At 34.7% G+C, this 15393-nt stretch overlaps 1 non-coding gene across 1 annotated transcript; it reads right to left on the bottom strand.

Moving 5' to 3' along the window:
- Nucleotides 1-15011: 15011 nt before the first annotated feature.
- On the bottom strand, nt 15012-15118 carry LOC145110326 (small nucleolar RNA R71). The gene has a single exon (XR_013709709.1). It is a non-coding gene; the product is annotated as a small nucleolar RNA R71 (small nucleolar RNA).
- Between the last annotated feature and the right edge of the window lie 275 nt (nt 15119-15393).

Raw genomic sequence — 15393 nt, 5'->3', positions numbered from 1 at the left:
TCAAACTCCACAATCGATCATACTTTTGCAAGTAAGTAGCGAATTAAGACTATCATGAATTGAATTTTAGATTGTTTATAGAGTTTTAGACATAGCAATGTTATTGCTTCAATGTTCATGAGTACTTTGAAATGGAGATTTAAGTATTCGACTAACCCACGCTCAGAGAATTACTTCATGGAATTTATCACGAGTAATTTTGAGACGATAGTATCTTATAATCTCCAAACGAAGATATATGAGTTGTGGTTTACAAGTCGGTTGTGCATTGATGATACGTAAACGCATCAGTAACTTGATGTTATAAAATGTGTTGTTGTGCATGATTTTATGAGTAAATGATGCAAGCATAAGTCAAAGTTTATTCGTTCATTTTTCCCTAACAGGAAAAGCGATAACTTTGGGCCCCTAGGTGATTTGGTGTTGACTTATCGTGTCGGGTCTGGCCAGTACTAAATTAATGTGTTCAATTAGAAGTTCCATGTCATTACAAATCAGAAATCAGGAAACAAAGTATTGGACAATGAGATTGATTCTATTCCATGTCTCATGTTCGAATGATATCTTGCAGAACGAAAGATTATATGATCACTTATCTTAGGACACATAACTGATTGGGTCAGAGTTCAACAGCGGTTTTTGGAAGCTACAATTTGTTGATCAATTCGGAAGTTATACTGGCAATTATAGTTACATACTTATCTAAATGGGAGACTTTTGTATTAGTTGTCTAAGCCTATAACTATAATTGGTATAAACTTGAATTGATAGTAGCACAGTCCTTTCGGGTTGCCCTCAAACCTAGCAATTGGATAGGATGATTTTTGGAGAGAGAGGTTGATTTGTTACTTGATTAATAAATTGAAATAAATAATTTGTTAATATATTATGAGAATAATATATTAATTAGAAATATTAATATTTAATTAATAATTAATCAAAAATTAATTGGAATTAATTTTGGGATTAATGGGATTACTTAAAAGTGCAGGGTCTAAAGTACAATTGTACAATAGTTAAACGAAAGGCTTCATAACCTTCCATACATAGGGTGGACGGTTTCTAGAGGCCTTTAGGGTTTCTAGAATTATCCTTGGAGGATAATTAGGAAGCTAGATAATTATCAATTCAATATAATATTATTATATTGGTTTTAGGCTTATCTAGAATTTCCTAGTTGCACTATATAAGGACTCCTAGCCCTTCATATTTCAGCCATCACTTCTTCCCCAAGATTTGGCCAAAATTATACTCTCCCCTATCCTCTCTACATAATATCCTTCTTGCTAGCTTGGGTGTGATCCATTAAAGGCACGACAATTGTGGTGCTTGCTTCCAAAGGTTCTTCAAGTCAAGTATAATTGTTATTTGCTATAATGTAACACCCAAAAAAAAAATTCAAACTTTAAAATGCTATGGTTTTTAAAACATTCGGGTATTAACCCACATTTAACAGAAATCGGTCCCACAAAAACCTTTATAAATTAAAACATTGGGTGATATCATTAAGCATCAATAAATCCATAGCAAGCAAATAAGAATTATATCACTACAAAATAATAAGGAACTTATCAAGTTCCACTCCATTCTCTATAACTTGACTTCTAACTTCCATCTATCATCCTCTCTCCTTAAAGGTAACCTGAGATACATGGAATTAAAAGGGAAACGTAAGACAATAATGTAGCTACTTGGTTTTATGACCCAAAACATTTACCACACTTTTGCCAAAAACATTTCATCTTTACAAAACATAGTTTTAGAACATAAAACATTTTCAAGCATTTTCAAGGAAAACTCATTTCATACAAGTCATAAATATCATTTCATATCTTATCATTTCATTTCCTTTCATTTCATTTCAAAAGCCATATTTCCATGTTTCATTTTCTTTTATCATTAAGGGCTAATTCCGGTATTAAACCGTTGCCATTTTTATACTTAGGGTCTACGTCCAATAAAGGAACCACTTCCAAGTCTAGACCAAGGTGGAAAGAACAAATCAATCCACCAAGGCATCATTTCCATCAGGACATCTATCTCGCGAAGGGGAGGCGCCACCCCGATAGATTCCTCTAGTGCCTCTTACGAGGTATCATGGCCCGGGCAGTTTTCATTTCATTACTTTCCAATTCTTTTCATTACTTTCCATTCTTTTTCATTACTTTACATTTCTTTTCATTACTTTCCATGCTTTACACATTTCATACATTAGTATCATAAAATTATTTCAAAAGTAAAGCATCTATATGTCAAAACATTTCAAACATATTTTCAAAACATTCGATCTTCCAAAACGTTCTTTTCTTTCAAAAAAATCCTTGCCTTTAAGGCACTCTTTCAAAATACCATTTCCAAAAAACATTTGACGCTTTCGTTTCAAAACATTTCATATATCAAATCATTGCATTTCATTATCATAAAATCATTTTTCCATGTACCCTAAAGTGGGAAAGATGCCAACACGTACTCACCTCAATCACACATAGGTTAGCTAGTGCTCTTCTAGTTCATTTCCATAAAGCAATCCTCTTGAAACACTACCTACACCATATATGGACATAAGTCATTAAAATGACCAAAATACCCCTCAAAGGTTCAAATACTAAATTTTATTGCTTCATACTATTCCTCGTATAAAAATATGAATGTAGGCGAAAACCGTGCGTAAATCCGAGTCCGTATGCAAAAGTTATGAAGGAAACAAGAAAATCTCCAAATCAGAGATTTATGCGGGTCGTGTAAAATAAAGCTTGCATTTACACAGGCCGTGTTTTCATGTCTGGACACACCCAAAACTCTACTTTTCTCATAATAACACCCTACTTTGCATAGTTCTTGAAGACCCTTTTCCCATTCACTTTGTACCATTTATTTAGGTTCTCACACATGTTTAGGAGGTGTTTTGTCATCTTAAAACACTCCACTTAATCCGTTAAGTGTTCATTGAAACCTTTAGATCATGATGATCCTAAAGTGTTTAAAAGAAGGGTAAACTAGTTCATTTTTCAGTTGAACATTCCAAAGCTCACAAGACTTGTTCCCAACTTATTGAACACTCAAATAAATGTTGTCAAACACATAAAACCTTAATTAATCTCATTGTAAGTACATAAACTAACCATGGAATCCTCAATTCTATTCCATGTTTCCCAAATTGCCCTTTAGGCTAAAACAATCACTAGAACCACTTATAGCTCAAGAGATCCTTCATGTTTATATTCTACTTCCATCTCTAAAGTGTAAATTCATGTTCATGAATGTCATTCACTTGCAATATGTCAATCATCATATAGTTATCCCTAGATTTCCCAAAATACCCTTATGACAAATTATTCCATATATCAATCTGGGAATCAAGCAACACCTCATGTTTTGAATTCAAATCATTCCAATAACATCCATTCATGGTTATGAACTTCATTTGTTTAACAATTATACCAAATTACATAAAATCCATTGGTGTCCTCATATATTTCCCTAAGTCATCTAAAATTCATGTTTGTGCTTGATTCTACCATCATGGATGAATTTGAGCATTCCAATTGGTTTTATTGCTATCAAATATCATCTAGGTCATAGAATCCAATCTCATTTCACCATCACTTGCAATATCCCCAATTTGGGTTTTCTAGGGTTCATGGAGCTTTTTACCCAAATCACCAAATCCATCAATAGGATGATTGGATTGAGATTAGAACCATGGAAACCACTCAAGGGAGGTTATAAAACCAAACCCTAATCATTAAACCCAATTAAATCTGACATTGGGGTTCATCCCCTTCATCAATTCGGATTTTAAGCTAAATGGGGAGGAGATTTTTACCTTGCAAGTCTTCAATCCTTCTCTCCTTTGCTTGGTTGCTTAATTCACCACTTGAATCACACCCTAGATGGAAGGTAGAAGAAGAATCACCATTAGAAGCTCTCTATAATGCTTCATACGTATCTGGAAGAGAAGTGAGGAGAGTGTTCATCTTATTTCTCTCTTTTTCACATTTAGTCCCTCTAATTTTCCATTTTTTGTCAAAAATGGTCCATTCTTCCAATATATGTGACTTTTATTTGAGAGTAGACATCCTAAGTCCCTCTCCATCCATTACATAACTTTTGTAGTCACTTCCTTTAGTTGAGTCAACCCTTGGTCAAACATAATTTTCCAATTTGGCGCTTTTGGTCCCTTAACTCTGAAATGTTAACATTTTAACCTTTAACTTTCTAAGATTTATATCAACTAATGATATTGTTATCATTTTAATGACTTAATTATGTAAATCATCCTTTATTCAATTACTTAATTAATTTAAGAATCTTATCTTAAATTTTAGGATGTTACATATAATAACAATAAGGTATGTGATCCTAAACCCTTTCTTGTGTTTTTCGAAAATTACCTAGGGCTTCTAGGGTTCTTATTTTGATTTTCTTAGTTATAGATTCAATAGTGAAAACATAGATCTTATTTTAGATTGCATGCACACTTAAGAGTTTTTAAGTTTGTTTTGTTACGCCTAAAACCCATCACTATTCACCATTGGACGTGAACACAAAAGCAACTGTGCCTGAGGTGTTTTGGGCAAAATTAGAACATATGTCAGACACGTTAATCGGTTCAGTTTCTCCATAGAATGGTGATAAGAGTCAGGGAAAATCTGAGAAGTAAAAGGATCAGGGGTAGGCAATCTGTTTGAAGGGGAATGAGAGGGTGATCTAATTGGTTGTGCATTAATGTAATTTTCCCCAACAGCTGGTTGAGAGTGAAAGCAATGAGTTGGAGAGGATGGTTGCATGAAAGTAGCAATAAGAATGAATTGGATGGGCTGAATGGGGTTTTGTTGGATTAGGTGTCTAATCCCATAACTATAATTGGTATGTACTTGACCCGATAGTAGCATGGTCCTTTTGGGTTGCCTTCACGATAGCAATTTGATAGGATGAATTATGGAGAAAGAGGATTAAGTGTGATTTATTAATATATTATGAGAATAATATATTAATTGAGAAATCATATTATTTAATTAGTATTGATCAGCAATTAGTTTGGAATTAATTTAGTGATCAAATGAGACTAATTAAAATAATGGGGACTGATTATGTAAATTAGTGATAGTTGTAGTTTGGGCTAATGGACCATGTTGATAAGTAGTGGACGAAAACTCTATGAGAGTCCATAAAGATTTCATCCAAATCTTTTTATGTGAAGGTCTATATGTTGCTTAGGGCCTAAGCAAGGGAATTAGGGTTTCCAAATTGATAACCCTAGAAGCCTCAACTATAAAAGGAACCCATTAGCTCCCAAAATCGGCACTTGTGTACTCATAGAGAACCCTAGCCGAATTTTGAGCCTAACCCTCTCTCTCATATTCATCCAATTGCTACTTGGTGTTTGTGACTCCATTAGAGGTGCAACAGTTTGGGCATTAAGCTCTTGAAGGTCAAGATCAACTAGCTACATGAAAAGGTATTCGTCTAACTTGGTTTTAGTTGTAAATTTCGAAATTGTGTGCTAGAAGTAGGGTTTATGCTTTGGAGTTTGTATTTGCATGTTCAGTAGAGGAAAACTTATATCCAAAGCATTAGGGTTGCATGTACACCATAGGAATGTTGTAGTTCTTAAAACCCATCAGTGGTATCAGAGCCTAGGATGTTTTTCAATTGAATTGGTGCAAGAGTAGACTGCCAAAAGAACAAGAAATTAGAAGTTTTTGTTGTCTGACAGGCAGACTCGACGAGTTCAGTTAGCAATTCGACGATTTGACTCGTCTGGTGCCGGGTTTTTAGATTTTTTTGGTCAGATTTTGATTTGGTTAATTACCATAACTCGTTTTTAATGCCTCAAATCGATTTTTCTGATATGGTAATGAATATCCTCATCAAATAGAAGGATAATTGTCAAATTTTAAGATAATTACAAGATTATGTGATAAGTTAGTTATTTGTAAAAATTTGATTTGAAATTATCTTACAAAATAAATTTGATTAGGTCCAATCTTGATAATAATAAAATTATTTGATTAATTTAATTGTTTTAAATTTGATCTAGAAGTTTTGAAAAGTTTCAAATTTTACCCTCAAGTTTTGGAATTTAAATTTAATTAAAAGTTTAATTTTGAAATATTAAATTCTTAAACCATAGAATTTTGAAAAGGTTCAAAAGTGCACCTCATGGTTTTGTAATTTAAAATTTGATTACAAAGCTTTAATTTTGAAATCTTAAATTTAGAACCTTGATATTTTGAATAGTTCAAATTGCACCCTTATGGATTTTATTAGATTAATTAAGTGTTTAATTAAAAGAGAGAATTAATAAATCCATAATTATATGGTTAAATTTTAATTAAATTAAAAGTTTAATTTATTAATAGATTAAACCACCTAGTATTTTAAATGTGTAAAATACACCCTTATACTATATAAAATTAAAAGTCTAATATATTATATATGTATAAGTAAAAGGACAGTCTTACTGTTAGTAGGTCTCATTCATGAAGCTGGTCTATAAGGGGGGTATAAGGAAATTTCATATAATATGGCCATTGAATGGGTGTCCACTCTCACCCACCACTTCCTTGGCTAGTGGAGGGTCGTTAGCCGAACGGGTAGGATTGGACACAAACTTCCATTAAAAGTATAATGAAAATACAAAGTAACTAAACGCTTTTATAAATTCCCAAAATCTTAGTTACTTTAGGAAAATGTGAATTTGATGCTAATCCATGAAATTGCACATTACACCTTGTTGGTCGTTAGTGGAGCGTGTGTGGTTAACCGACACACTAATATGGGACTAATGAAGGATGGAAATTGGTAGCTTGTAGGTTATCATAGATCGATGGAGCATGTGTGGTTAACTGGCACATTGATTAGGTGATATATGACTTCGAGAGTACCAAGCTAATTTGCATGGTTATTCACACCTTGTTTGTCATCCTCGGCATCCCAGTCACAAACTTGAAGGGCATAATCGAGATTAAACATGTCATTGAAAAGTTCAATGAATCTCAAAAGATCTAGGAGTTTCATTTAAAAACCTAATTCGTTTAAATTTCGTTCGTGGTGGAATTGGTAAATCATCATTTACCTACCGAAAATTAGTTTACAGTTGGATTATGGCATCCTTCTTCCGAATTGTGAATTATTGTGTTGGGTCGTAGCCTTAATATTTCATTTGGGTGTTATATTAAGGATTGAATCAACTAACTTGAATTTCTCCCTTGTAGATGTCTAGTTCTGACAACTATGGTCTTCCTGAATCTTTTGGAAAAACCTTTCCTCGTGAAGATGATGTTCTACGATTCGATCGTGGAAATGGAAATCATACTTCACTTCCTCCACCTCCTCCAATTATTCTCACTGGCCCACATTTTCGTCGACTTGAAAAGTTCAAGGTCATTCAAGCCCTATTGGCAAACAAACACCAAGATGGAAGGTTTGTATGTGCACACGTCTTGAATATGAAGTCGCACATTGAAAGACTGGGAATGTTGGGTGTCGTTTTCCCAAGGAAGCTAGCTATTGACTTGGTTCTTCAATCGCTTCTTGAGTCGTATAGTCAGTTTGCTAAAGACTACTATATGACAGATCACGACGTGACCCTCATTGATCTGACATACTTGCTAATTGTTGCTGAAGCTGCAATGCTTTGGCGCACTGGTCAGGAAAATTTGATTGGAAGATCTGCCTCCCAAATTTCCATGGACGCAGGCAATGACATCGATGATAGTCCAGAAATGATTTCTTCTCCTAAGAGAGAGAAATTGGCCAATGTCAAAAAGTTTGCCTGTAAGCGAAAGGCCGAATCTGAGATAGTTCCACATGTCACTCCTAAAGAGTCTATCTGTTTCAACTGCCAATTGAATGGGAATTGGATGTAAAGCTGCCATATTTACCTGAAAGATCGCAAGGATGGTAAAGTCAAAATGTATGACTCTACTTCAGGTAAGTCCACTATCTAACTCTATTAAGTTCCTATTTATAGATTATTATTACATGATGTGTTGATCACATTTTGATGTTTTGTAGGATCGAAGAAAAGGAAGGAAGCTTAAAAGAAAAGTAAGTTGAATCTGATCGTGAAGAAGTAGATTTCTATCGTATGGTGCGATGATCGGATTTTTGAGCTGTTGATTAAGAGTTATGATAGATTGCTTAGGAATATTTAGTAACATAGTTTTCATTTGTAATTGAATTGTAAGGACAAGTTTTCCGCATTTTTATAAATAAAAAAAATTTTGATTCTATCTTATTTTATATTTCCTTGCAATGGCATTTATGAAAATTGGTGTTTATATATTGTTAGCAATGTTGTAAATGGATTTGATTCTTAGTTTGTGGTAATGTCAAAATTTACTAAATAAGGAAAGATTATCATCGCCCAAGTTTCAATTGGACAGAAACTTGGAATCATGCGACTTGTATTGTGTGATGAATGAGAACCTTCATCTTTGGGAAATTAAGACTAATTCCTTGTTCACATGTATATGTGAGTCAAGTGAAGGACTAAAGGATCTAGTACGCATTGATGTGCACTGGTCAGGTCCACCACAAAGAACAACAAGACTATTCGTCATGATTTACTAAAAGTTTAGTAAATATGGTTATACTTACAAGATTAAGTGTAATTCTAAATCATTGAAAGGGTTTCAATGTATAGCAGAACGAATAAGAAGAATCAATTAGGCAGAAAGATAAAATTTTATCCAATCTGAAAGGAAAGGAGAGTACTTTAGTATCATGTTTTATGATCATCTTAATGGTTATAAAACCATATCACAATTGATCCTCTAAGGACACCTTAGTGCATTTGTATGGCTAAGAAGAGGAATCGGGAATTGTTGAAATGGTTAAGATGAGTCGTACTCCGTTCCAAAATCAAGTCTTAGAGTCATACTCCAAGATTATGCATTGAGTGACATGTCTTAAGTAGGTTTATAACACCTCATGTAATGTGGCGTAGAAATGTTTCTTACTCTTGCACATTTGAAATTGAAAGTTGTTTTGGATAAAACAAAGAACAACTAAGACCAATTGTATGAAGTGTTTTCTTGATAAGAATCCGCACTAACTCTTGAATATTTGGTTGTCAATAAATGTTCCTTGACAGAGAATCTTATATGTCAAAAAGTCAGTGGGAGTCTTGAGTGGTCTTGAATAGTTTCAAGTACTAATCAAGAATAAACCTATTGTTTATCACTAGCACATGACTTGAGGTTTGTTGCCTATCGTGTTGACATATTCTTGTTTTTGTTCCCATCCTAGTTAAGTTGACCATGCGTGTGAGATCTATGAGTTCTCATTTGATTGCATAAAGGCAAAACACCTTGATCAATGAAAGTACATTAGCCGGTGTAGGTGAGCTGCTAAACAACTTGGAAGACATGGTAGGCCCTTGTGCTACTAGACGGCAAGAAATTAAGATTGAACAAGTTCAGTCCATATGAGTTTGAATTTTTCATAGACCTTACCTTATGATGGTGGTTGGAAATGACAAATTTACATGGATAGAAACACATACACCGTAAAATCTAAGTGGAAAAGGTTTCTCTCCACTTCATGAAAATGATTGTGAGGAAACGCTTTCACTAAGTGGATTTTAAGGAGTTAGCAGTTGTGTTAATTGCGTTCTCAAATTCGAGTATGATTACGGCATCCCTCTTCATAGTTTGAATTGTGAGAAATGGAAAATAGTTTGAACATTCGGGACTTATTGTTGTAAGTTATGAAATAGTTTAGACACACATATGAGCTTTCTAAAAGGTGTATGAGCTTAGATAAAGACTTATCGAAGCATCTCATGTCAGAAATCTGAACTTTGGTAAGAAAGTCAATAAGTATTGATTTCTAGAAGTCCAACTGATTTATGGATACATGTCAAAGCTAGTGGGAGCATAAATGTTATGCTAGTAAGGATATAATTAATTTTCTAGTGGGAGCATAATTATTACGATAAGTGTTGCGAGTTAGCAATGTTGTTTATAGGAAACAAAGTTTTAATTTGCAAAGTTGCAGAGTTTGAAAAGTTGTTTCGCTATAGTAAGGGAGAGGATACTTATACTTTATTTCGAATCTAAAAGTTTAGATTGAAGTATTAATCTAACTTAGTCATGGACATATATGAATATCATGTTAAAATGATTCAACATGGGAAATTCTATATATGGAAATGTTATAGCAAGAGACTGGCAAAATATCATGTTTTTATGTAAGACATTATGAATCGTGTCCCATACGCTTCGGGTAAAGGATCGATTGCATATGTTATAATGTTCACGTATTCTGATTTTTCCAAATGCCTAGGGCATTAAGACGGAAAAAGGACCAGAACCAGATATGACTAAAGTAATTAAACAATTGTCAAGGACAATCTGAGGTTCGCTGAAGATTAGTCGTTATGGACAATTGGAAGTATAGTAATGGATGGACCATGTTGACGTGATTCTGAATAGATAGGATTCTATTAAGAATGGATTGTCATATGGCGATTTGTACTGTAACGAATCTCCAGTGGAATGTTTTGTAATATCATTGGCAAAGTCCTTGTAACTTTGATGCTTTAACATTACAAAAGGATCATTGCATGATAGTTTAGAATCTAACGCATTCTAATAGTGGCAAGAATTTGGTATTCTTACACTTATGATAAGGATTTGGAATTGTGAAATGAGCATCATTGAAAATATATTAAATTGATCTATTTCACAAACAAAGGACCATAGGTAAACATAGTGTTCATGCTTGGAGCATGGGATAGCTATTGTTTTAATTTAAGTATTAAGTTGATTAGTCGAAACATTATACAATGAATAATGTGTAATCAATATGGTGATTAAATAATAAGTGTTTTATTTATACTCAAAAGTTTTGAGACCATATTGGATTGGATTATTCTTGTGTTTCATTTCGCATGTTTTACTTCCCGAATAATAAGAATTATTCAAACATCCACAGTCAATCATACTTTGGAAGTAAGTAATGAGGTAAGACTGTCATGAATCCACTGTAGATTGTCTAAGTGTTTAGACATAGCACAAGTTTGCTGCGGTGTTCATGAGTACTCCTGAAATGGGATTTGAGTATTGGATTAAACCCACGCTCATCTGAATCACTTCATGGATTTTATCACGAGTGGTTGTGAGACGATAATATCTTATATTCTTGAAACAGAGAGATATGAGTTGTTGTTTACAAGTCGGTTGCACATTGATAATATGTAAACGCATCAGTAACTTGATGTTATAAAATGTATTGTTGTGTGTGATTTGATAAGTAAATAGTACAAGCATATGAGTCAAAGTTTATCTGTTCCTTTTACCCTAAGAGGATAAAAGCGATATCTCTGGGCCCCTCGATGATTTAGTGATGACACCCTAAGCACTTGGCCAAGCCTGGACTAAGTTGATGTGTTCAATTGTAGTCTGTTGTCAGTCGTCATAAATTGGGAATCGGGAAACAACACATGGACAGAGAGAATGATTATAATCCATGTCTCATGTTCATATGATATCTTGTAGAATGGAGGAGTATATGATCCCTTATCTAAAGGACGCGTTACTGATAAGATCACAGTTTGACAGCAACTTTTGAGAGCTACGATTGCTAATCGGATTCTGAAGTTGTACTTGCAATAATAGTTACTAGACTTATCCAAGTGGAAGACTATTGGATTAGGTGTCTAAGCTCATAACTATAATTGGTATGTACTTGACCCGATAGTAGCATGGTCCTTTTGGGTTGCCTTCACCATAACAATTTGATAGGATGAATTATGGAGAAAGAGGATTAATTGTGATTTATTAATATATTATGAGAATAACATATTGATATGTGCATAATTAATGTTTAACATATATTTCTATTAATATATTATGAGAATAACATATTAGGGATCATGCTACTATTATATTTGATGATTCCATGAGGACCCAAATGTTTAGTTGAGCCTATATACGTTATAGTGCATTTGTGGCTCCCTTATTCTAGTGAAATCATGGGACAAAAACACAACCTCGCTTAGCCCGAAGGATGCAATATGTTTAGCATCGTGTACTTGAAATGTATCCAGGAAAATTGTTATCATTAATCAATAAAGGTTGAAGTTGAGTGCCCCTGCTTAAGCATGTAGGTATTGAGTGAAGAAAAAAGTGAGTTACATGAAAAAAAGAGAGAATTACAAAAGAAAAGTTGTAAGAATTTTTGGAGCATCAAAGTCAAATATGAAATTAGAAGATCAAAAATTCCAAGAAATTCAAAAAGTTGAAGATACCAAAAACCAAACAACAAAGTGGTGAATTCAAAGAGATCAAAGATCAAATGCCAAAGAAATGAAGAATTCCAAAGAGCTCCAATGTGGTATCATACATTGTAATTATCTAGATTATGTATGCTTGGGTTACTCAACCAAAAACACCTTGAGGTTAAGAGGTTTTCTGAGGATGGATTCGGAGGGATGCATAAAATGAGCATAGTTCGGGGTGAGTGGGCGAATGTTTATGAGGATTGTGAGTATTTAGAGTATGGGGGGTTATTAGGAAAATTTTAGACATAAATGTGCGCGTTGCGGTCTTGGCATAATGGCTGGGTTCGACGTAAGTTGTCCTATGTGATTCTAATGTGTTAAAATTCAGTTTTGCTTGGGGGCAAGCAAAAGTCAAGTGTGGGGTATTTTGATATGTGCATAATTAATCATATGTTTAACATATATTTCTATTCATTTTTGGCTAATTATATGCATAATATGGACAAAAGGTACTTAATAATGCTTATATTGTGTTTTCAGTCCAAAAGACATGCTTGGAAGCAGAAAGGAAAAAGGAGAAGCAATTAGAGACCAAAGAATGAAGGAAAAGGGAAAACTACACACTTACTCGGCGAGCCCACGCATGTACTCGGCGAGTTCATTAGAATGTTCCCGAAAGAAAAGTCAAGATTCCTTGCCGAACACGAGTCCACGCATGTACTCGGTGAGTCCACGACCTACTCGCCGAGTAGCCCCTGTTTTGTGATAATTATAAATAGCGGGTCTTAATCTGATGGAAGGACGGCTGGAACCTTTGGGGAGAAGCAAGCTGCGATTGAAGAGCCAGAAGAACCCTAGAGAACGAAGATACAACCTAGAATCCAATTCCGAAGAAGATTTAAGGCACATTCTCATCATTCTACTTAATCTATTGTTTCTCAATTATGGTTAGACAATTAGAATTCGTTTTATTGCTGTTAATTACCTCAATCATGAGCTAAAACTCTTAAACTTCTGTTTGGGGATACAAAATTGATATTATTGTTTGATTTTATGGTAGGATTAATTTAATATTGGTGATTTTGTTGATTCTAGCTTGTTAAAGAACCTTATGTGTGAATGATAACTGTTTTTCTGTTAGTAGGAAGATAATTAAGAAGCATGAACATCTCTTAATTGCTACCTCATATAATTTATGTGACCACTTTATCATATGTCTAGGACTAACGAACGTGAAACTAGAATTAATAAGAAAAATTAGGTAAATTCATGTGTGAGCTTGTTTGATGACCATCAGCAAGAGGTTAACTAAAGGACCAATTTAGTTAGCTGTTACAAGTCTAAATTAACCCGAATAAATAATCTAGTGAATTAAATTAAATTAGACAACTGATCACTGTTTGAGTTAGTTTGTTTTCTAAGGATTATCGTAGCGAACGCAAGGCTAATCACTTGAATCGGTAGCCAATAGAAGAATTAATCCATTGCACTATTACCATAATATCAACCATAGGATCAATTGAGTTGAACTAAACAGAAGTCCATTTTATTATTAAATTCAGTTAAATCTTTGTTTTTCTAGTTCTTAGCCCAAGTAGTATTAGTAAGTTTCTAGTCTTGTGAAACTAGAGAAAACTCATATTTACTATTTAATTTAGATAAAATTAGTCTTTAGTTTTAATTTACCATTCCCTGAGTTCGACACTCTACTTACCCAACTATACCACTAAAAGACAGGTTCACTGCCTTTGTGTGCTTAATTTATAACTCAAAAGTAGGATTAAAATCAGTGCATTTTACACACATCAAGTTTTTGGCGCCGTTGTCGGGGACCGGTTCTAAATTAGCACTAATTTCTATTTTTATCGATCATTTGTGTGGGATTTATCTTACACAAAGTTAATTCTGAGGTAATTTAGTAGTTAGTATAGGTTTTGATCAATCCCTGTTTTAATAAATTAAGTAGAAAATTTTTCAGTTTTTACCTTGAACTCGCCGAGTGCACTCGACGAAACTCGGCGAGTCCATCACTGTTCACAGTTTTAGCTTTTATTTCATTTTTGTTCTTTTTACGCGTTTTTCTTGTTTTATTTGCAGTTGTTTCATGACCCGAGGATCTGATACACCTTTGATCCCTCCTCTAGACGACCCGGAATCCGCTCTAAGGAAGAATAAAGGAAAATCCGTTGGAGAATCCGCTTCTTCAAGGAATTCGCCACTAAAGAACCTAAAGTCCGTTTTCAGCAAGAAGAAGAGCAGCAAATCAGGAGCATCCAACGCCTCTTTGACAATCGAAGACCCTACTAAAGAAGACGCCGAGTACGAGACCGAGGAAGAAGAAGACCCTACATTCGGTCACGTTTCCGATTCCGACGACGAATTAGCTATTCTCATGGCTAACATTTATGAAGTCCCCATGGGGGAATGGAAGAAGAGGATACGCGATGATACCGGACCGGGACTTGTGCAACCCGCAATCCCCGCTACTGCTACTTTTGAGCTCAAGGGTCACATCCTGGCTCTACTTAAGGAGATCCCCTTCACAGGCAAAGACCACGAAGACGCTTACAAACACTTGGACGAAGTCAATGATGTAGCTGATTATTTCAATGTTCCAAATGTGCCTCGGGAAACTCAGCTACTTCGCATGCTTCCGGTTACTTTGAAGGGTGCTGCCAAGGATTGGCTCAAGTCATTGCCCCCAGGATCTATCACTACATGGGCCCAAATGAAAGAAGAGTTCATTGATCAATTCTGCCCGCCATCCAAGATATCCAAGCTAAAGAAAGCCATAGCTAACTTTGAACAACAAGCTGGAGAATCACTATATGAAGTGTGGGAGAGGTACAAGAGCCTGCTAAGGAATTGCCCACATCATGACCTCAATAGTCAACAAGAAGTCTCCATCTTCTATGATGGAGTAAATGTTACCACTAGGCAATTACTTGACTCGCAAGGTCCACTCACGAAAAAGGCACCTCCAGTGATAAAGCAACTAATTGAAGAATTCTCTAAGCATTCTAGAGAATACCACAATCCAAGAAATGATGTGACGAGGGGGGCCGCCTATGCAACTTCAGAAGACTTGTCAGCAGTTATGGCTATGCTAAAAACCATGGATAGGAGGATGGATAAAATGGACCAAACGATACATGCTA

The sequence above is a fragment of the Lactuca virosa genome, chromosome 4 (genome assembly GCF_052849685.1).
Source record: "Lactuca virosa cultivar CGN04683 chromosome 4, Lactuca_virosa_CGN04683_v6, whole genome shotgun sequence".
Classification (NCBI taxonomy): Eukaryota; Viridiplantae; Streptophyta; class Magnoliopsida; order Asterales; family Asteraceae; genus Lactuca; species Lactuca virosa.
Note: the sequence above shows the minus strand (reverse complement) of the source record. Positions and strands in the feature narration are given on the sequence as shown.